The sequence below is a fragment of the Pseudorca crassidens genome, chromosome 10 (assembly GCF_039906515.1).
Source record: "Pseudorca crassidens isolate mPseCra1 chromosome 10, mPseCra1.hap1, whole genome shotgun sequence".
NCBI classification, from domain to species: domain Eukaryota; kingdom Metazoa; phylum Chordata; class Mammalia; order Artiodactyla; family Delphinidae; genus Pseudorca; species Pseudorca crassidens.
The window spans coordinates 12,681,441-12,704,344 of record NC_090305.1 but is presented as its reverse complement, the minus strand read 5'-3'; the positions used below and the strand labels follow the sequence as shown (position 1 = coordinate 12,704,344).

The window sequence follows — 22,904 nt, the reverse complement described above, 5'->3', positions numbered from 1 at the left end:
TGTAGATTCACGTGTCTTCCATCTGTTTATTCTCTCCATCTCTGTAAAAATGGAACCCTTGCTTTTTTGTGGGAAAGAAATTAACTTCTATTCATTTTGAGCTCACTGACTTGGATGATGAAAAGGCATTAATAAGAAAGGGATAACTCTGATCATTGTGTTTATAAATTCAGCTAGAGAGACTACCCTCAGATGGTAGTGGTGAACAGTGCAACATATGCTATCACCTAACCTTTTTCTTCCTCTCAGCAATGCAATAATGAACATCTTTTCATTACAAGTTATTTATCTACAAATATATAGCATACCACTGAATACATATCCTAAAATACATTTAATTGATCTTCTCTAGTTGGACATTTAAGATGTTTCTAATTTTTTTTTTTTTTTTTTTTTTTGCTTTTATGCTACCAAGAATGTTCTTATGGCTTCATGTTAGTTGCCATTATTAATGGTTTCCTTGGGATACTTCCTTAGCAGTAAATTGCTAAATTTAAGAGTTTTCAAGTTTTAAGACTCTTGCCAAATTACAAATTACAACAAAGACTTGTTGCCAAATTACTTTCCCATAAAGTCAGACCAGTTTATATTTCCAGAGGCGCAGTATACGAGAGACCTACTTCCATATAGTTTTGCCAGTGCTGAGAATTTTGAAAACAAAGAGTCTTTGCCAGTTGATTCTGAGAAATGGTGCCTCTATGTGTCCCTTTTTTGGGTGTGGTGGTTGTGAGGGAGGGGGCATTTATTTTAAATAATACTATTTTGAAGAACCTTTCTTCTGTGGACAGTAGCATGCTTGAAACTTACCAATAGTTAACATTTGAGAAATAATACTAAATCAAGAAGCATGGGGTCCTAGACAACCATGAGATCACATACTTTTTCAATGGAAAACATAATTTTTTATTATTTAATAAGAATGAAAAGGTATTTAATAAAAAGCAGCCATCATTAAACATGGATCTGAAATTAATATACATGTATGTGTGTGTATATATATATGTACGTATGCAGGTGTGTGTATATGTGTGTGTGTATGCATACACATACATATGTGTGTATGTATAACACTATATACACATGTGTGTCTGTATACATACACATATACCCATCGAACATTGGGAGTAGGATGAAATATAATTATGGTCGTACTGTATGATTCAGGGGCTGTGGATCACAGTCGATCAGACAGCAGGTTCCAGACTGCCTCGGCTCAAACTCCAGCTCTGCTCTTTTCTTGAAGTATGACCTTGGGCAAGTTACTATACAGCTCAAAGTCTAAGTTTATAAAATTTAGATAATACTAGTACCCATCTCACAGGGTGTTTTTACAAGGAACTATATGTGAGATCATTTAAAAGTCCTATTCCAAAAGAGTATTTAATGCTATGAGAAGATGGTCACGATCAAAGTAAAAAAAGCAAAGTATGACGCTAACCATGGTACAATCCCATTCTTGTAAAACTGTTTTTTCCCTTCTTCCTCCTTTGTTTCATCCTCCTCTGGGATCCAAAAAAGGTATAATATATTTCTGAATGGCTTTTATTAGAATTAATGGAGTAATCCCAGTTCTGGAGAAACTGGCTGACTGAAGTCTGCAAGTCAGAGACCCATTCACCACAGAGCTATGAAGTCAAAACTGTCTATGACACTGACCAGTGGGTCCCTTGGAGCAGCCCTTATGTGAGAACAGAGCCTCATCCCCACCCCCGGCTGCCTGACTCCTGAGATACAGCAAGGACCTTGGATAAGGCCAGCTTCCTGGCCCCTTGGAGCTGCACTGAATCGCTAACGGTCCAGCTCCACACATGAGCTGCCCTGCTAGGCTCATCTTGTTCTCCCATTACTAAATAAGCTTCCTTTCACAAGGGCGAGTCCCTCAACCCTTGAACCACATCATAAGGTTGCTGCAATGTAGAAGGAAAAAGTCAGAGCGTGATTTGGCATCAAGGAGACAAACCCACGGCGACTTGTCTGGCTTCAGCTAATGCTTTTCACCGGAGACTCTGCAAGTCTTGTGTATGTACATTTATTTTGGCCCAAAGTTCCAGTCTAATTTGAACAGCTCTGTACTTTTCAGTAAAAAAGGAACATCTGAATTCCCAATTAAGACAGTTTAGCTTAAGAATTCCTCTTTAGTGGACCATAAATTATTCTCGTAATGATTACGAGGACGCATAAGAAAATGAAACTTGGGCTTATGCACGTACATATGTTATTTCAACAAAATTAATAAGTTCACAAAGGGAGAGAGGACAATGAATGTGTCAGCAAAGATAGGTCAGCAAAAGAGTGCGTCGTGTTCTGCCAGACTCCTGCGAGCTTAGGTAGGAAGGCCGAGCATCTCCGTAGTAAGGGCGGTGGTAACAGCGCCATATGGGATGTTTGGTATTTGGATAGCACTTTGATTCCTCCCCAACTACAGAATCAATAGGGACTCAAACAGAGAGGAAGAAAGGATTCTCTAGCTGTGCATGCTGGTGTGCAGATATGCAGACACGTTGATTAGTAGGGGCTTACCAGGATGAAATTTCTTTAGGGAGGCAGAAGAGTGGGGAATATTTAACCACATTTCACAGCACTTTTGGGTTGTCTCCATAACCAGACCATTGTTGCAATCATGTGGGAAAGTTCTCTGCAAGACCAGGCCAAATCATTCTTGAGAACTCAATTCAGAGAGTCCCATAGGACCTTTGGGGTGCCTTTGGGCTTTGCCAGGACAGAGTGAGAGCACAGATTTTGAATTGGAAGAAACCGAGATGATGTCTGTAAATTCTGATCTCATTTATTCATTCATCCCTCATTTATTCATTCAGAAAATACCTCTTTGGGGGCCATGATGTACTCACACAGTTCTAAACACTGGAGATACGGGATGGGACAAGGTGGACAAGGGCCTGCCCTGATGGAGCTTTCGTTTCTAAGGCAGATACCGGTGGCAGCATCAGAACCTGGTTTGGGTGAACAGGGGAGACGATCTGGACCATTCTAAAAGGAGGTCTAGAGTGCATCTGAAATGAGAGAGTGGAGAAACCAGTGGAGAAAAAGACCTGTTGATCCGGAAGGTGCAGGCAGAAAGAACTAGAGGAGAGGGGCTAGCAGTGAGGTTGTGGTCACTGAAAGCAGGACCAGATTGGGACGTGAAGAAGGTGCCGAGAGAAGACAAGTGTGAAACTTGTCTTGGATGCACGATTGTCGGAGCCCATAAAAATCATGCAGCCCCCGATATCTCAATTTAGATGATAGAAATAAAGCTTGCTATCGATAATCTGTCTGTTAACAGATTGTGAAATGGGTGTTTTATTCTATGACTGTATAAACATGTGAGACAGGAGAGTGGATGGCTCATGGTATATAGGGTGGTACTTTCTTTTTTCAACCACACACAAAAGAAGAACTGAGGTGGTGGCTTCACCAGAACACATTGACCTTACTCTAACTTTGACTCATGACATCCCTATTCTTACCTTATCCACCAGCCTTCATGTTAGAGAGCGAGATTAGTTCTAGGATCAATTTTCCCTTCTGTGGGCAACCACAGTTAACTTTAGTTAACTTTAAACAGATTTAACTTCTGGATCGAAATAGTCTCTCCAGTTGTCACCTCTTGGCCTCTTTAGTATTTTGGTACCCTTCCACTCCGCTTGTTTGTGGGATTGTGGTTCTTCTTACCTTCCTCCCTCCACTCCTGGTTGCTTTTAGTGGTCTCTTAAATCATAAAATCCACTTAGAGATTTATTTTATCTCCTTTGACCTTCAACATGGGTTTGGGAAAGGCTACATTTTTGGCTTTGGCTTTACTATCATTGAGGGACCCTTTTCTTCTGTATTATTGCTCCCTAGTCAACTGCTTTATTCTGGGGCTCAAACTTCTACCATATATTTTACTCAAATACTTTTCCTTTCTTTGAGAAGCCCAGTTCGTTTAGTTTAGTTGCCCATCCCACTCCCAACCCATTCCACCCAAGCCCCCAACACACACACTGGGATTTGCAATGTACATTTCCAAGGTTAAGAAAACCCTACTGGTATTCATTAAATCTTTAAAATAGAGATCTTCTCCAAAATCATCTTTTAGCATAAATATGTTCTTCTCTTTTCCACTCTAGTTCCTTCAGTCTGGAGGTAGTCTGCATAACTCATAGCTAGTTTGGGGGAAGGTATTATTTTGAGACACTTTAATGATGTTTTTCATGGCAAAATGAAAAACGTAGAGACAAAGACTCCAGGGTACATAGTGTTTTATATGTAGGCATAGCTTTTCAAAACTGTTTTGGAGTGTATTCGAGTGTCTAAAATAATTTACCAGACTTCTGTATAAAGCATTTTATTCTTTGAAAAATCTTATAAATAATATAATTTACTGTGTCAGTGTGCAAACATTCCCATAGGTCTCTTACCGTTCATGAAATGAAGTAGAATATTTTGTCATCTGACAGTAAAACACATGAGAAAATGGTTGATACCGAAGCCTACTGTTTTATTTATTTAGTTTTCCTTTTCCATGTTGGGGTGCTGAAGCATAATGCTGCAGAGATCTCCTCCCTCCTAATACACTAATGCTGCTCTCAGTGTTGGCAAACTGTACTCTTCAAAGTGTGAGTGATGACTAGAAGTAGAAATATCAAAGTGTCAGTATTCTGTGGTACTTTTTAAATTACTCTTTTTTTCTCTTAGAGTTTATCAAATGAGATGAAGTATTTGAGTATGTTTTCTAAATTCTAGAATATTACCTATTATAGCCGTTGGTGTTATAGTATTTAGAGGTTGAAGGGAACGTGAAGATCATTTAGTCCCCTTTTCCCCCAACTCAGGACCCCCTCAGATATCATTAGTGCCTTTCATTTCACTAGGGTTCAGATAGCGAGTCATTGATTGTTCATTGATTATTGAAAGAACCATTATCACTGTAAGATTTAGAAATAGTATATAGAAATTCGTGGGAGTAGTATACTCTTCTGTTTGAATTATCAAGAAACAAAAGATGCATGCCTCTAGATGCCAAGCAGTATCAAGGATTATGTCTTTAGATTAAATGAGAAGTATATCATTGATATTTATTTAGATTTTCACTAAGTGTTTTGAGTAAAATTTGGGAAGGTCATTTCTATGACTTGGCAATTTACTCTGCCTCCTGTTTTCTCTTAGAAGTATTCTTTCTTCTGTATCTTTCATTTTTCTTTTCTTGAAAGTGAGGACAACAGGTCACTGTGAAGATTACATACATAATCAACTTTTAGAACATTTCCTGGCCTGGCACATGGTTGAAGCATCTGCTACTACTAATTCTGCTTTGTTGTTTCTCCCTGCTACTTCACACTCTGTTTTTTCTGGTAGAGATTTTTCTTGAGTATCAAAAATAAATCAATATAACCAAACAAAACAAGAAATGAAGTACTGATATCATATGCTTTAGAAGCTGGGTTTGTGTTTGGTTCCACTGGTGGAGATGTGACCCTCTGAGTGCGTCCATGGCTGAACCCAAGTTCAAGTGGAACTCCCTGGGTCTGGGGATCAGGGGAGAGCTTTGAACAAGGTACTCACTTTGTGCCTCCAAGTTTTATATCTGTAACATGAGCGGACTACTCTCTGAGGCTTCTTCTGCTTCTGAAAGACATCATCATCTTACGTCCTTGATTTTTTTTTTTTTTTTTTTTGCGGTACGTGGGCCTCCCACTGTTGTGGCCTCTCCCGTTGTGGAGCACAGGCTCCGGACGCGCAGGCTCAGCGGCCATGGCTCACGGGCCTAGCCGCTCCACAGCATGTGGGATCTTCCCAGACCGGGGTACGAACCCGCGTCCCCTGCATCGGCAGGCGGACTCTCAACCCCTGCGCCACCAGGGAAGCCCCATCCTTGATGTTTTAAGGCTTTGAAGTCCCCATAGAAAAGAACCCATGAAAAGTCCCAGCCACCGTTTCTATTCTCTCCATGCATTTGTGTATATGTGTGGAGTGTTTTTTGGTTTGTTTCCTCCTTCGTGTTCAGGTGGAGCTAATGACCTGCCCCTCAAGTGATGATGATAAAACAAAACAAAACACTTCTTTCCTGCACCAAGGCAACCCCCTCCAGGTGCTGAAGCTCTTAAGCTAGTATTCACGTGGCACAGAGAGAGCATCACTTCACTTGCCACTGAAATACAGCCATCTCTGGAGTGAAGTTTGGCAGCTGTGTAATAGTCAAGCTGCAGTACTTATACGACAGTTTGGGGAAAGGAGTGAGACAGAAATAGCAGATTCCAAAATAATCCAATTAAAAGAGCTGGGAAAGCAGAGCTGGGCAACAGGAAGGGAGGATGGCATGCCCTAAAGTTGGATTATCTCTGCGGGTTAGACGATGTGGACTTCGGCTCCTGAAGCTTGATGGTGCCCACAGTCAGGAATCTCCTACACACACCAGAGAGGGGGCTTGTCTGATAGCCCATCTGGCTCTAATCTTGTGCGTTTTCTCTCTCTTTTCCCAGTGATCTAATTATCAGGCTGTGTTGGCACATGACTAGATCTGTCTTTCAGAGCCACGTCCTCCTTCTGCCCCCTGCATAGGATGATATCATGGTGTCGTATTTATGACATCAGAATATACTACACTGAGAAGTTGTTACGTTAAAGCACCTTTTTTAAATGGCTCAGGCAGGATGAACTTGCAGATAAGAAAGGACAACCCCTTCCCCCCAAAAAAAGAAAGGACAACCCTACTGTTTAATTCAAAGATCTTGGCAATAACAGTGACTGGGGAGGAAGATTCAAGAAATGTACCTGGTAGACGAATGCAGTTGAATAAAAATGGAGAATTCTTTAAGTTTTCTAGAGTAGAAGTTAGCACTGTGATTAATATTAGAGCAAGATCACGGACGTTGTAGTGGATAAAATTGAAAAATACTAAGCAATGTGCACAACAACAATTTTTTAAAAAAGCTCAGACGGAAGAGTTATCAACACAGAAATAGATCATCAGATAATAGGACAGCAGATCTCTCAAAAGGGAGATTCCAGGGAATAATGGAAGCAGATACTAAAGGAACCAGGGCATTTCAATTTAACCAGAAAAGAGAGAATTTAAAAAATATATATAGGGAAAACTTAAAAATATGTAGTTTCATTTAGAAGCATATAAAATCTTTAGGTGAGGAGCAGAGTTCGTATAGTCTACTATTATAAAATAGAACCAAAATGAATTTAAGGAAAATTAAATTCATGTTGTGGAAAAAAAAAAAGGAGATTTGGTAACAGATTCTGGTTTTGAGTTTCAGTTGTACAATTTATTTGCTTTGTAACCTTGGGGAAATCACTTAAAATCTGAGGGTTTTTTTTTCTAAATCTGTAAAATAGAGATAATTATATCTAACAGGGGTGCTGTGAGGATCAAGTGTAGGAATGCATAAAAAGTGTGTGGTGAATTGTAAGGCCCTCCACATACGTTATTTCTGTAAATATGCACCGTTTTTATGGAGAAGTTCTTAGGACAGTGATCGCCTGTGTGTTTGAGGATAACCTAGAGGACCAGTCACATAGAGGAAAAATCTATTGTGAATAATTTTAAAATATACGTGAATTTTTTTTTCAGCTCCTCGCTTTTCTGGCCCGGAAATTCTTCTATGTTTATGGGATTTTTCTAAAAATTTTCCAGCCAGCTCTGTCTGTTAACAGAGTTGTCCACTATCTGTTGAGCTAGAAACCCCATGATTTTATAGTAAATATTGCTTCTGTGTAAACCTTGAATAACAGATTAAAAAAAAGAATGTTGTCTTGTTTTATCTAATAATCCTCATTTCAGAAGGTTTAGGCAGAAATAGGAGGGGGTCTGTGCGAGGGACAAGAGTCAAATAAGTAAGATGCTAAATGATGAAGACTTTGCAACAGAAAAGGTGAAGCACAGTAAATCTCTGCAAAGTGTGGGCTGGTGTGGTGAAATTCTCTTTATGCAGCAGCCCATCTGTCTCATTAGCTTCTGTGTTTCTTTTTTTTTTTTTTGCGGTACGCGGGCCTCTCACTGCTGTGGCCTCTCCCATTGCGGAGCGCAGGCTCTGGACGCGCAGGCTCAGCGGCCATGGCTCACGGGCCCAGCCGCTCCGCGGCATGTGGGATCTTCCTGGACCGGGGCACGAACCCGCGTCCCCTGCATCGGCAGGCGGACTCCCAACCATTGCGCCACCAGGGAAGCCCCTAGCTTCTGTGTTTCTTAATCACAGACTCCATGAAGTGTCTACTTGGCTTTTTTTTTTTTTTTTGTAGTATTTTATCTTAATCTCCTACAAAAGTTAATGAAAGGAAATCAACTGGATTAGATGCTGTTTGTGTGTATTCCCATGCAAGTCGGGGACTGCAACAAGCTCTATTTATAAGTGGATACTAACATGGGGGCCAGTCCGTATGCATATGAGTGTATTTGCATGTTGCACTTATGAATATGTGTGCATTTGTGTGGATATCCACAGATATAGCACATATGTGCATGTGTTGTATGTACCCTCCCATGGAAAAGACACATTGACGTTAATTAGAAAGGGTGATAGGAAATAGTGAAAGTAGAATTCCTTTCGGCAGCATTTACTGTTAGAATTAAAGTGCTTGATGTAACATTGTGTGTGCAGGAGAGTTTGCTTATTCCTCCTTTAGAACAGTAGTAGGAGTTAAATATTAACAGATTTAAGTGTCAATAAGGGTCTAAAAATACACATTCTCTATTGTGTGCAGGTCTTGCGATACAGACGTGTCTCTGCTTGCTTGGAATTCAAAATGCTTCGGATAAAGAATATTGCAGAGTGAAATTTGTGGCAGAAAATGTGCCCGATTGTTTGTTTGTTATTTCTGAGGGTGTTTGCAGGGCTGAACTATCACATGTAGAAAAGAACAGCTTTGTTTGCAAAATACAGTAGGAGCAGTACAAGAAAATTGAATTAAGTCAAGAAACTTAGGGAGTCCATCTTTGATTGATGATGCTTCTCATTTGCTCTTCATTATTCCCTGTGAAGGAATAAAAACTATGAAATTGGATTTGAAAACTGGATTAAGACAAATGGCCTCTCAGATTTTTTTTTTACCTAAACCGTTTGCAAATTTTCTAGTAAAGCACATAGTCACTATATAAAGAGTCTATGTTTACTACATTAAATCTTCCTAAAAAGTGTGCCCTTGAGGTGTTGGATTTTAGGAATTATAGTTTAGAAGATGGAGAGGCAGAGTGTACCCGCTAACTGTATGATAGTATTGTCTCTAGATATTTTACATGCCCACTATTTTTATAGAGTGAGCAGTGGAATAAAAAGGGAAACAAAATGCTGTTTTTCTTAAGAAGGTCTTTCCTGCCTGCCTGTCACCCTACGTTTTCTTCTCCAGGTAGAATTTACAGTGTTGCCATTTGACCCATCACCGTACAGGTTTCCCTGCTATCCGAAAGTAGAGTGTTCCTGTGAAACCTTTCGTAAGCCGAAATGGCTTAAAGCGAAGAAGCAATGACTTTAGGACACATCTTGCTAATGGCTGCACAAAACAAATGGAGATAAAGCCCAGATGCTCACAGACACAGTTCAAGCCTGTGGTGTCTTGATGCTGAGATGCTTACTGTAGTTCCAGGAAGGAGCTTGGTGGTGCTACTTTTCTGCTGGGGGTGTGCGCTGCCACTGTAACGGCTGCTGCAAAACCAGTGCTAAAACCATTTCCCCTTTTCACCTGTTTTCATAAAAGCCAAAATCCTCTTCAGATTTCTTTCCATTAGCAAAAATAGGTGCTGGTATAGGTCTTTTGTAAAAGCAAAGTGCCACGAAGCGAACTTTTGAAAACGGGAGCATACGTGTGCTCTCCACATACTTCTATCAAGGACGTCTAGACACCCACATGAATTTCTATTAACTAGGCTGTTAACATATTGAAAAAAGGAACTGTTTTTTGTGTGTGTGTGTGTGGTACATGGGCCTGTCACTGCCGTGGCCTCTCCTGCCGCAGAGCACAGGCTACAGACGTGCAGGCTCAGCGGCCATGGCTCACGGGCCCAGCCGCTCCGCGGCATGTGGGATCCTCCCAGACCGGGGCACGAACCCGTGTCCCCCGCATCGGCAGGCGGACTCCCAACCACTGCGCCACCAGGGAAGCCCAAGGAACTGTTTTATTTGTTGTCAGTCTAGCACCCAAGACAAGGCCCTAAACATCAGTTGTTTAATGAATGAATCAATGACTCAATCAATCAATGAATCAGACACCTACTTTTCAAAAATGTCAGCGTTCTTTAAAGATCAGGAAGGATTGAGGAATGGCCACAGATTGGAAGAGATGAAAGAGACATGGCAACTAAATGCAAGGTGAAATCCGAGATTGGATCCTGAAACAGAGGAAGACATTAGTGGAAAAACTGGTGACATCCTAGTACATTCTATAGTTTAGTTAGCAGTACTGACCAAGGTTAATTTTCTAGTTTTGATCATTGTTCTTCAGTTATGTAAGATGTTGACTTACGGGGAAGCTGGATGAAGGGTACAAAGGAACACTCCTGCTTTTGCAGCTCTCTGTAAATCAAAAATTATCTTTATGAAAATCTTGCTGAAGGGTGCAATACCAATCCACGAGAAGCAAGTACAGAGCCATACATGACAGTATACAGCTAAGAACTTGTGATGGAGGGGCCAGCTATGGGCTGAGTGGGTATTGAGGGGAAGGAGAGGCGGCTGGGGATTGAAGTGGCCAGGAAGAGTTTCATTCGAGAAGGAAAACCTGATTTGCACCTTGAAAGGAGGGCTAGATATGATGGGTGGGGCACACTGAGAAGTTGTTCTGGCTGCAGGGACAGCAGGGACAAAGGCACGAGGGAGGGATGCAGGTGACCTGTGTGGCTGAGTGATGTGTGTATTTTTGCTGGAGATCAGTGTGAAAGAAAGTTGGGCAGCTTTGGGGAAGATGGGAGGATCATTAAGACCTGGCAGAGGAGTTTGAAGTTAATAGGGCAGGTGATGCAGAGTTGCAAGTTCTTGTTCAAGGAAATGACTCAGTGACACGATATATATATATCGTGCAACGAACGCATATATATATATATATGCAGTTGGTGACAGGATATCCAGGGTGGCTGGAGTTGGGAAAGATGGAGGTCGGAGGGTTAAGAGTTAGAAGTAGGTAATGAGAGCCTATTCATTTGAGGCCTAGGTTGGGAAGGATGGGGGGTCAGAAAAGGAAGAGGAAGCAACATATCCAAAAACCTTTGAGGAGGTAGAATCATAGAATGTAGTGATTGATGAATATGGGAATGGAGGGGGAGTCGTCGATGAAAATCCCTGGGTCAAGCTTACAGACAGGTGGTGCTGATGTCAGTAACTGAAGTCCTTCATTCTGCAGATATTTGAGTGCCTGCATTGGAGAATTATGTATTCTAGGTGAAGAAGGAGGGGTAAATAGGGTATAAACACAATGTCTGCCTACAATGAGACTTGGAGCAGGAAGGTCCATGGCTTGAGCTGGACTGAATGAATTTATACGTTACCAGGGCAGACCCAGCGAACCGGTCCCTGTCTTCCAAGTAAAAAGAAGGGAGAGGATTACTCTATTTTTTAATAGCAGCCATGAACAGAGGTATTTTTCAAGTTGGCATTTCTCTCTGCTTGATAAAGATGTCAAGCCTACTGTTCAGACTCAATTCACAGAAAACCTCTCTATCAAATCACCATTTTATTGAGGAAAAGCCCACACATACTCCTTTAACTGCACCAAGGTAGAGGTCCCTGGGTCCCAGGGGTCCCAGACATAAAAGCTAAAATACCATAAAAGCACAATGAACTTTATGGAAGAAGAAATAGAAAAGGGCGGCTTGTGTGCTTAATTGAAGCTCCTTATCTTCAGGCTCTGTGTCTTTTTCACTTGTTGCTATAATGAGTGGGCTCATATTGAATGCTCTTCTGGTTGGGTTTAGTCATGTCATTCTTCTCTTCTCGGGCTTGTCCCTCAACCTGTGTAATTTAGGAAAGAGTTTCGGTAGCGTTCATTTCCTTATTTTCCTCGGTTATTACACACATGTCCACAGATAGCTCAAAGATGACACTATTTTTCTATCTCTGCAGCAAGCTGGTGCCCTCCAAATCAGCAGTTGTGACCTGTTACCCCTACAGTCGGGAGTTAGTCTTGGGGCTTGGGTAACATCAGGGTGGGGGCACAATCGGCGGTGTCTTTCCCTTGTGCATACTTGGACTTACACATTTGATCATGGCTGGCAGTCATCAGATTTGTGTCTTAAAAAAACATAAAATTGTGGTTCTGATTCAAGCCCAGAATTGAGTATCACTTTTACAGCACGTAAACTTAATTTTCAAATACCTTTTTAACAATGAGAACTCTCCATGGAATGTGAGTTTGCCTACGGTGGGTTTAAAACATGGTTTAAATGGCAGTGTGTTTCATAATATGAATAGATGTTTTGTGGAGAATGTAAAAAGAAATGACATCTTTTGTAGAGTGGACTTTGGCAATGGCAGAACACTCTGGAAAGTGACTACGGGGCCCCCTTTGTGGGCCTGCTGTGGAGGCACATATGTTCAAAGTGGCAGGATAAAGAAGCTTTTTATGTCCTTTTTAGCTAATGTATTGACTTCAGGATTTTTTTGTAGGGAACTTATTTCAAAATTGTAATTGTAGAGACTTCCCTGGCGGTCCAGTGGTTAAGACTTCGCCTTCCAATGCAGGGGGTGTGGATTCGACCCCTGGTCGGGGAGCTAGGATCCCACATGCCTCGCAGCCAAAAAAAAAGAAAAGAGAAAAAAACCAAAACATAAAACAGAAGCAATATTGTAACAAATTCAATAAAGACTTTAAAAATGGTCCACATCAAAAAAAATCTTTAAAAACATTGTAATCGTAGTCAATGGTTCTATGTAAAGATTCCATAGAAAAATACTTACTTTGTCCAGTGGGTCTTTCCATAGCCCCATAGAGGCCAGTCACTTTTCTTCCCTTCTCAGAGCGCCTGAAGCTTTTGAGTGCATTTACCACAGTGAGTGACTCGTTTTCTTTTGGCAGCAGAAGTGGAAGTCATATGCTGACCTCGGAGCACCATTTTGAACTTACTCTCAAAAAAGTTGCAAGGTAAAGGCAGATGGAATCTCTGCTCTGTAACCCTCAGGCGAGTTCCATAAGGATTGGGAAATCCATCAGGTCATCCTTTGTCAAAGAGGTGGTGCACACACATCAAACAGGTTAATTCATTATTTCTTAAGACGCCACGTGGGAAGCGCATGACCATTCAACCTCGTGGGCCTTTCAGAGATGCAACAAAGAGATGAGGGTGGAAAGTGCCAGAAGGTTGCTGCTGGAGGGAGTAAGGATAGAAAGGCAAGTTTTAGGATTAGACAGAATCTGTTTAAATTTATATTAGAGTTTTACTGTACCTTATAACAGCCAATAATGAAATACGGGGGACATTTACAGAGCAAGAGGGGGAGGATGTTTATAGATTCTTTCCCTTCTTCACTCTCATCTTTCCTTCTTTAGCCTTTTTTCTCCCCTTTCCCATTAAAAGTAAACTGAATGAATGAATATATGAGGATGAAGTGATCAAGCTGCTTTTAACAAAATTCAAGTGATGTCACTTCTGTGAATTTTGTCATAAATATGATACAATCCTAGTTTTCTTATCCAGCAGACATACTTCCGCGACCCTAATCTACTTATGAGATCAGGAAATAATAGGAAAAAGCCTTCTCAGCAAAGAGAAAAATGAAAGACCCCAAATCCTGTACTTGACCCTGTAGGTGGGGCTCTGAGTATCTCAGGGTTGGCTTAGAAGGACACTGAAATGAAGGTGAATGATTTAACAAGTTTACTTACCCAGTTCTCCAGGGAGTAAGAAGGCTCTCTAGTGTTAAATATATAGACCACGGCGAAGGAAGAAGGAAAACTAGAAAAACTAGAAGCATAATAAAATCTCAGCGGGGTGAGGCCATTTAGTTTGGAGACAGACCAGCTTAATGGATTATTCAGGGTAGGTGAACATAGAGGGCTTTTCCTGAGATGCAACAAAAAGGTGATGGTGCAGAGGGCAAGGATGTCACAGTAAAAAAACAACCCAACCCTCAGGGAGGAACACAATAGAAGTTTCTTTTTCAATCATGTTATAGTTAACTTGGGTTCCACAGTTGGGGGTGGAGGTCTCCACATGGTGGTGATTCCCAGACCCAGAGTCCTTCCATCTCACGGCTCAGCTGTTCCCTAGGGTCACTGGGAGAACTTCACGATCTTTTGCGGCAATTTGGCCAGCAGCTGGGGGGAAAGAGAGAGAGTGAATGTTTTCATTGGAGGTTTGTTAGTGGACGTGGCGCACATCGTTCTCTTTCACGTTCCCTGGACCAGAATTTAGTCCCACGGACATACCTAATTGCAGGTAAAGCTGGGAAATGTCAACCTGTATGTCAGGGAAGTTGGTTTGTTGAAACACAAACCAGCCTCTGCTTCAACTGGATACCTTCCCGAGCCGGGTGTCATCCTCTTCCTCCATCCCAGCTGCACCCTGGGTGTGTACGTGGGTGAGTACCCAGTTATTTGCAGGATATCACAGTACCTCCATCCTTGGAAAATCAGGATCCCACTGAGTCGATGTATCAGGACTCTGCATCCTTCAGACCCTCTTGATCTGAACATGTGCATTCCCTGATGTTATCTTCAATGGGAAGAAGAGCAAGCAGTCGTTTGGCTTCACAAGGAAAGGCAAGGACCTTTGTACATGCTGCTCCTAGGAGACGGCACCTCCACCGCCGTCCCAGGCTTTTATTTGTGCCTATTGGTCAGGAACCTACTTCTACTTGAGTTTTTTCATCTGCACGTCCCAGGAGCTGGGTCCTCTTCCTGTTAGTTAACATTACTAAGTAGCAAAGGAATTCCTGAAATTACCCCAGTCCTTCCAGATGGCTCACTGTCTGTGTTCTATTCTCAGAGTGTGGTGGTTTTCCCCACTCTGCTCGCCCAAGATTATATCTCCCATGAAAACTCTGAAAACAAGTGTTGATTGAACTGAACTATTTATTGGCCTTTGATTGTCAGATGGCTGGACGGAAGAAGGGGAGTTTGGGTAGAGGGGTTGAGGGTTTCCTATATAAAATCATTTTCATGCTCTATTACATGGCCTCAGGTGAAGCATTTAGACAGAAGGTGGGTGTGTGTGTGGGGAGCACATAAAGAAAGGCAGGCAGATGCCAGAAAGAACTTAGAAGTTCCAGGTAAGGAAGAAGAAACCCTCTTCTCCCTCACCTCCTCCTGATTCAGGTACCTGTTGTTCTGTGCTTAGCATAGAGGCAGCTTGCTTGAGAGCTGTCAGTACTAGAATTTGTCTACATTATGGACTTAATAGCTCTTGTTTGCCTTCCTATAAGATCAAGCCTTATTTATAACATCATTTCTCTGAGAAAATGAGTTTGGAGTTCCAAACAACTGACTTACAAATGAACTTTCTGTACGTAGCTCATTTATAAGTTGAGGACTGCCTGTACTAGGCGTATAACCCAGAGATAACATTTATCTGCGCTTTACCAGTATGGGCTTGTCAAGTTAACTTGTGTTTACTTTTCTGTGCCTTCATTTTGATAATAGCCTCACTCTTAAAATTTAATACTGTCTTTATGTGTTGAGAAACATTTCCTTTGGAGGAGCCTCAAATATTCTGTGACTTGGAATAGTGATTTTATTTTATCTCTCAATTTATCTTTAGTAGGATTCATAGCTATGAAAATCTTTTGCTCAGGCAGTCTTTAAATTGTAGAAAAATTGAGAGCTATTTAAAGGAAGTGGGGAAAAAAGGAATTCTCTTCTCATATTACGCTGGGCTGTCAGATATCTTGCAATATAATTACTGTGTTGGTTTGTAAAGGTTAGAGAACTGTGAAGTTTGTAATTCTCTTTTGTGTGTGTTTCACACATAAAGGGAAAAACCCAACTGATCACAGCAGAATGCCCTGTTAACGTAAAAGTTCTAAGCAGTTTTTAGTTTGTCAGCACAGAGACATAATTCATGGATTTTATATTTGCTTTTACAAATATGTGATGAATCAGTTATTTGCTCCACGGAGCCCATTTGCCGATTACAAACCTTGTTTATTTCTAATCCGTATGTACGTGTAATGTGTGCACAGAAATATTCTTGCTAGCATTGTATTGTTAAGCAAACAGATGGAACCCTGGTCTTAGACATGCCCCTTCTTGGGGAACTTACTATCCATATACAAGTAGAAATTTCTGCTGTTAGCAGAGCAGCTGACAGAATATGATCGTGAATGTTACTGATGTTGTTCTGTTCAGAGGTAGAATGCTGAGGACTGTGTAAGCTTGTCATAGTTAGATTGTCAGGGTGAAGTGCTTCCATATTAAAAAGAATACATTGTTCCCTGCCTTGAACATGCATGCACGCCTGCCATGTTAAGAAACTGTTTCAGCTGTTATTCTGACTTGTACTTTCAGGCTCAGATTTTGATTCTAGTGTAGTTAATATTTAGTGAATAGCAGGCATGTGTAATCATCTTTCCCTTCTGTTTAAAACCGTACTGCAGCCCATGCAAGAAACATTTCCTTTTGGTTTTAAGTTTGTCGTGTCTCCTGATGGTTTTTCTTTACTGTCAAAACTATGAGAATAATTTTGATGTCATGATTTTTCTGCCGTCTCCAGGTTGCAGTCCCTTTTCCCCTGAGCTGTCCTCATAGATTCCGGATCACCTTTATGTTAAATGTTCATTAATTGACTAATACTTTTGAAAATATTTTATAGAAATTGAACGGCAAAGCTGTGGCTTCGTACAAAGAAACCCTTTATGAACGGTAGAATACTCTATAAAAGTGAGGCATTACAATCAAATACTCTGAGGTTTTTACTGAGCATTGGCTGTCAAAACATATAAAAGACATATACATTTTCCCATAAGTACACTGCTGTTAATGTTACAAGAGTAGCTAGAAGTTATTCCAATATTGCAAGAGGATGTTTAGGGGAATTCAAGAGATCTAAAATGCCAACAGAAATCATTAATTAAGGGGGAACTCTTGAAGCTGCCTTTTTAAGACCCCATGAGAAACATGATACCATCTGAATTTTTCAACCTTACCCAAGCAAAAGCAGAATAGGGTGCTGTACTTCTTAACATTTAGATGCAAAAACATGAAATGCCGGGCTTCCCTGGTGGCGCAGTGGTTGAGAGTCCGCCTGCCGATGCAGGGGACGTGGGTTCGTGCCCCGGTCCCGGAAGATCCCACATGCCGCGGAGCGGCTGGGCCCGTGAGCCATGGCTGCTGAGCCTGCGCGTCCGGAGCCTGTGCTCCGCAACGGGAGAGGCCACAGCAGTGAGAGGCCCGCGTACCGCAAAAACAAAACAAAACACAACAAAAAACCATGAAATGCCAAGTGTAGACTATAAATCATTGTTGAACGGATTTATGTTTTATGCCCAGCTCCAGTTTACAGATTTCTAGATACCTAGAGATACATGACAGATTTATTCTTGTTATTCGACTTAAATCTTATATAAACTTCTCTTAATTTCCAATGTCATGAAAAATCCTTTTTCTTGCTTCCTAGACACTCCCGTCCCGCTACCCCCCCGCTCCCCTCCATCTAGAGTCATGCATGCAGTTTACCAGCTCCCATAGCTCTTGGATTCATTTGTAGGTTGTATACACCTAATGGGGTTGGTACCTCTTCGTGGAAATTGGGCCCAGTGGGCTACTTTACAGTTTCCTAATGTGCTTGTCTCAGTAGAAGGTTATGCCTCATAGCTGGCACACCACTGACCAGAGTAACTTGTTATAAAACATGATGCTTTATCGTTTGTTTCGTATATTCAGCCTTGAACATTGAAGCCGAAAGATGAAGAGACTAACATTTAAAAAGACTTCATTATGTTTTAAAATGGTTTACATGGAAATTCCTTGAGCAGTGTTTCCATATTTGATTCCTGGACTGTTCAAATAATAAAGGCATTTTGTGTGTGTGGACAAAAGCCAGCATTACCCAGAGACCCTCAGAGTCATGTGGAAATATATAATAATCATTATTATTGTTGTGATGGTTATTGTTGCAAAGGAATAAATTGGTCTTCTGATTTTTTAACATCAGTATTTCCTTAAAAACACTTGTGGACGTTTATGAAAAAGCTTGGTTTCCTGGAACCAATAGTATTATGAGGTTACTTTTTAGGTAATTATGGGCATGTTTATCAGATAAATCAAACATCAAATGCACTGTGGGGAATGGTTTTTCAATACTTTCTCCTTGGAGTTTGTTCCCCAAAGAAAACGATGTTGGTTGTTCAGTGGAGTAGTTTGGAGGAAGCACTGCTTTTAGGGACTCTGTCCTCGTGGCGTGGAGAAGCCAAAAAGCAATGCTTCAGAGCGCCCGCTCGGTATTTTTCAGGAGCTTTAAACTGTGTATAAAAGGCCTGTCCACCTTAAAGCTTTTGCCTGTGAAAGATCAAGAAGATATTGATTTTTACCCACTGTACGCCTGGGGAAACAGAATGCAGTAGCCAAGATTGGAAGAAGCAGAGAGAAAGGAGAAGAGAAAGAACCTCCCTGACACCTACCTGAGAATGTCTCCAGGAGGAGAATCAATATCTTCTGATATTTATAAGTAAAGGAACTGCTGGAATGGTGCATTTCATATGCTCTGCCCATCAGGACCTCTCACCCAGGAAAGATGAAGAGTCTTTATTCAGGAGACGGGAAGCAGGAAGCATTCAGAACCACGTAGCTAACATTTTTCTTTTTAAACTGTACACTGCTTTTTACTGTATTCAGAGAATTGTGCAACTCTCTAACCACAGTAAATTTTAGAACATTTTCATCACCCCCAAAAGGAACCCTGTATCCGTTAGCAGTGAATTCCATTTTCCTCTGACCTTTCACCGCCAGCTCCTGGCAACCACAAATCTGTTTTCTTTATGTATCGATTTGACTGTTCTAGACATTTCATATAAATGGAATCGTACAATATGTGGACTTTTGTGCCTGGCTCCTTTCACTTAGCATATTGTTTTCAAGGTCTGTCCACACTGTAGCTTGTTATCAGTGCTCAGCGCTTGTTATGATAATGATATTCCATTGTATGGAGAGGCCACGTTTTGTTTATCCAATCGTGAGTTGATGGTCACTTGAGTTGTTTCTGCTTTTTGGCTGTGATGAATAATGCCGCTGTGAACATTCCTGAACCAGCTTTTGTGGGGACATGTTTTCATTTCTCTGGGTAGCTTACTTTTAAGCAGTTAGGAATTAAGATAATGATTTTTTTTCCTTTTCATACATTTGTTTGCTTCACTACTGTTTCTTCTCTTTTCTTACCTATCTCTCTTAAAAATAATTTTACTTGAGTACGTAGTTGTGTAAGAGTAAGAACATCAATTAACGTCTGCTAATCACAGACCACTAGCCTCTCTTCTTTTCTGAACCTACTTTTTATTTATATTTTATTTTATTATTATTTTTCTTTTTTCTCTTTTTTAAAAATAAATTTATTTTATTTTTGGCTGTGTTGGGTGTTCGTTGCTGCGCACAGGCTTTCTCTAGTTGCGGCGAGCGGGCTTCTCATTGCGGTGGCTTCTCTTGTTTCGGAGCACAGGCTGTAGGCGCGCGGGCTTCAGTAGTTGTGGCACGCAGGCTTAGTAGTTGTGGCTCATGGGCTCTAGAGCACAGGCTCAGTAGTTGGGGCGCATGGGCTTAGTTGCCCCGTGGCACGTGGGATCTTCCCAGACCAGGGCTCGAACCCATGTCTCCTGCATTGGCAGGCGGATTCTTAACCACTGCGCCACCAGGGAAACCCTTCTCTTTTTTTCTGAATTTTATTTTGTTATTTTTTTTATACAGCAGGTTCTTATTAGTTATCTATTTTATACATATTAGTGTGTATATGTCAATCCCAATCTCCCAATTCATCCCACCATCACCCCCCACCCTGCTTTTCCCCCTTGGTGTCCATACGTTTGTTCTCTACATCTGTGTCTCTATTTCTGCCTTGCAAACCATTGAACCTACTTTTTAAAATTGAAGTGTAGTTGATTTACAACGTTGTGTTAGTTTCTAGTGTACGGCAAAGTAATTCAGTTATACATTCATATATATATGTACATATATATTATTTTTCAGATGCTTTTCCATTATAGTTTATTACAAGATACTGAATATAGTTCCCTGTCACCAGCCTCTCTTCTAAGCATCATGCATGTGTTGCAGTGTTTCTGCTTTACACATGTGATGGCTAAGGTTTAAAGAGGCTCCATAAAGCCTGAAGTGTCCAGCTTGGCAGTTGGAGGAGCTGGGATTTGGATCCACATCTATATACTCTTTTTTTTTTTTTGTGGTACTCGGGCCTCTCACTGTTGTGGCCTCTCCCGTTGCGGAGCACAGGCTCCGGACGCGCAGGCTCAGCGGCCACGGCTCACGGGCCCAGCCGCTCTGCGGCATGTGGGATCTTCCCAGACCGGGGCACAAACCCGTGTCCACTGCATCGGCAGGCGGACTCTCAACCACTGCGCCACCAGGGAAGCCCCACATCTGTATACTCCTAATCGCACTGCTCTCTGTTGCCTCCCTCATGATAATGTTAACCCAGGTCATGTACCTGCTTGTCTCTCAGAGAATTCTCTTCTGTTTATGAGCCTTTCTCTGATTTGGTTGTGAAAAGTCAGGGACATGGTTTCAAGGCTCTTCATCATGTGCCCTTGGACCTGGAGTAGCATTTGTGTTCCCCCTGACAAAATGATGATGAAATATTCCCATTTGTTTGAGTGAGGGCGCATCATCGCAGCCCGGTGCTGGCTGGTGTCAGGTCAACCTGACTCAACCCTCTGCCCTCCCGTTGCTCAGTCTCTTCATCTTGAGATTTGGTCTCTCCTTCAATTCAGCCACCTGCAAACACTGCCACGCCTACTACCTGTGTCTCAACTTGAACCAATATCCTTTGGACCTTTTTAAACCTTGAAACCTCCAGCTCTGCAATTCCCCTCTCTGGTCACAGCCTCCAGGCCCCCTGCTTCCCCTCCCTTCCGCTGAATCCCGCTGTCGCCCTCATTGTTTCAGCTGCCTTCAGGCTCACTGTCTCCATCCCCAGCCGAGGTGTCATGGTTTGTAAGTTTCACTGTGCTTTCCCAATAGTTGTGTCACACAGTCCTTTCCAGACACCAACCCTGGGTGATCCCCGCCACTTACACAGCTTCTCAGAGGTCCCCAAACCCAGTGTATTGGTCCTGATGTCAATCCTTGCTCTTCAGTTTGGGACGGGTCCCCATGGCTGCTTCTCTAGCAGATGCGCTGTCACACTTCCCGTGGAACCCGTTCCAAACCTTTCCTCTCTCTTCAGAACTTACCATGACTCCTGCTTTCTGTGGAGGAACATTTATTCTTCTTGCTTTATGAAAATCTCGAGGGACCCCGACGTGATTCCTCCACCTCTCTCCTTTTCCCTTGAATTTTGTGCGTTGCCCCCGCCGACCCGCAGTCTTAGACCTACAAGTGGATCTGGTCTCTAGTATCCGATGTACTGCTAGATGTGCTAGATAACCGATGTGCTAGATAACCAAGGCATCAAGGATTCAGAGGAATTTTCCCTGAAGCCCAGCTGGCTGGAAAGCCTGAGTTTTGTAGAATGTTTCTCAAAATTCTTTCAATTTTATTTCTTCAGCAGTTTCTCTAAGCTGTGTACAAGCCTCACTAATCACCCCATTCTCTCCTCTGTGGACACAAGAGAAGGGACCATGAAAGGTGTTAATTTTCTAATCTACGAAAGGGGATGTTGGCACTTTTGACTAAGCTAAAGTTGGGGCTTACCTGTGAATTTCAGCCACCCCTGCCCTCCATCCTATCCCATGGACAATGGAAAATCAGCTGTAATGGTTTAGGAAGGTCATAAAGTGGGGGAAAGTAAGCCTTGCTAGCTCTTGCCATGATAGATGTGCGTCTTCAAGGGAATCCAAAAAGTTCTGCTTGATAGATGAGGTTAAAAATACACAGATATGCTGTAATCTCTGTGAGAGGGTTAATATGAAAAGTTTTGAATCCAGGATCCTGTATTTTTGATGACCCATTACCCACGGACCGGTCTATCCTGCCTGAGCACCCAGGACTCCTTCCAAGGAGAGTCAGAGAGTAGCTGGGCGGAGCAGCGGGGTCTCCACCCTTTCATCTTACACCTCCTCCCCTCCACCCCCCTTAGAATAAGCATTTAAGGGAATGTCTGATGAATTCACTGTAGTGTTTGTCAGGACGTTTTTACAGCTATTTTGTTCTAAATTCAACTGATGGCCAATGGGAGACCTAACAATTCAGTGAGTAGAAATAGGCAAACTTGGTCTTTTTCTTTGTGTCCTGAGGATAAATCTAAACGAACCTGTCTGGTTGGCACATCTCCAGCTGCAGCAGAGGCCAGGTTTAAGTGAATTATGAAGAGTGAATTAGACACGTGGTCTTGGAGGCAGCCCTGCCCACTCTGGAGGGGTGTGTGTTGGTGGAGGTGGGAGTCTTACCTAAGGCCCGTGTATAGGAAGCTTATAGCTGAATGCATCTGTTTTGCGAAAGTTGAATCAGCCTCCTGGGTGATCCCTTGTAAGGGATTTTTAAAAGTTATTGATTTTTTTCTTGAATATACCTATGTTAAAAATAACCAAAAGAACTGTCCAGAATTAGACCACATATTTTGTTCATTTCGTATTTCGGTATCCCTGTCATATTTGTTTCTCATTTCTTTCTTTTAACTAAAAGAATTAACTAATTTGTTTTAAATCACTAAAAGTACAAAAGGGGTACAATGAGAGGTACAAAGAAAAATTAGTCTCTTATTTCTGTTCCCAAGTCAGCCAGATTCACTCCTAGTGGCAAAGCTTCATTACCATTTTCTTGTGGATCTGTTTAGGGATAGTTTATAACTATAAAATAGAAATAAAATAAAAAACATAAATATATATATAAATAAA

General features: G+C 41.7%; 1 protein-coding gene and 1 long non-coding RNA gene across 13 annotated transcripts in view; one reads left to right on the top strand and one right to left on the bottom strand.

Moving 5' to 3' along the window:
* ATXN1 (ataxin 1) overlaps window positions 1-22,904 on the top strand; it is a 395,170-nt gene that overhangs the window by 151,598 nt on the left and 220,668 nt on the right. Inside the window, exon 1 of one of the 8 annotated variants that reach the window (XM_067752056.1) lies at window positions 14,614-15,182. The exons of the other annotated variants lie outside the window; for them this stretch is intronic. The gene's annotated coding sequence lies outside the window, so the exon portion shown is untranslated. Of the gene's footprint in view, window positions 1-14,613; window positions 15,183-22,904 lie in introns of those variants that run through there. 8 annotated transcript variants of the gene reach the window in all.
* Window positions 11,635-17,300, bottom strand: LOC137231590 (uncharacterized). 5 transcript variants are annotated; one of them, XR_010946678.1, is made up of 3 exons: window positions 14,528-17,300; window positions 12,873-14,229; window positions 11,635-12,702 (listed from the first exon to the last, which is right to left on the bottom strand). It is a non-coding gene; the product is annotated as an uncharacterized lncRNA (long non-coding RNA). The 5 variants fall into 5 exon arrangements; XR_010946677.1 differs by having other exon boundaries at window positions 11,635-13,279; window positions 13,798-14,229; XR_010946680.1 differs by having other exon boundaries at window positions 11,635-14,229; window positions 14,341-17,300.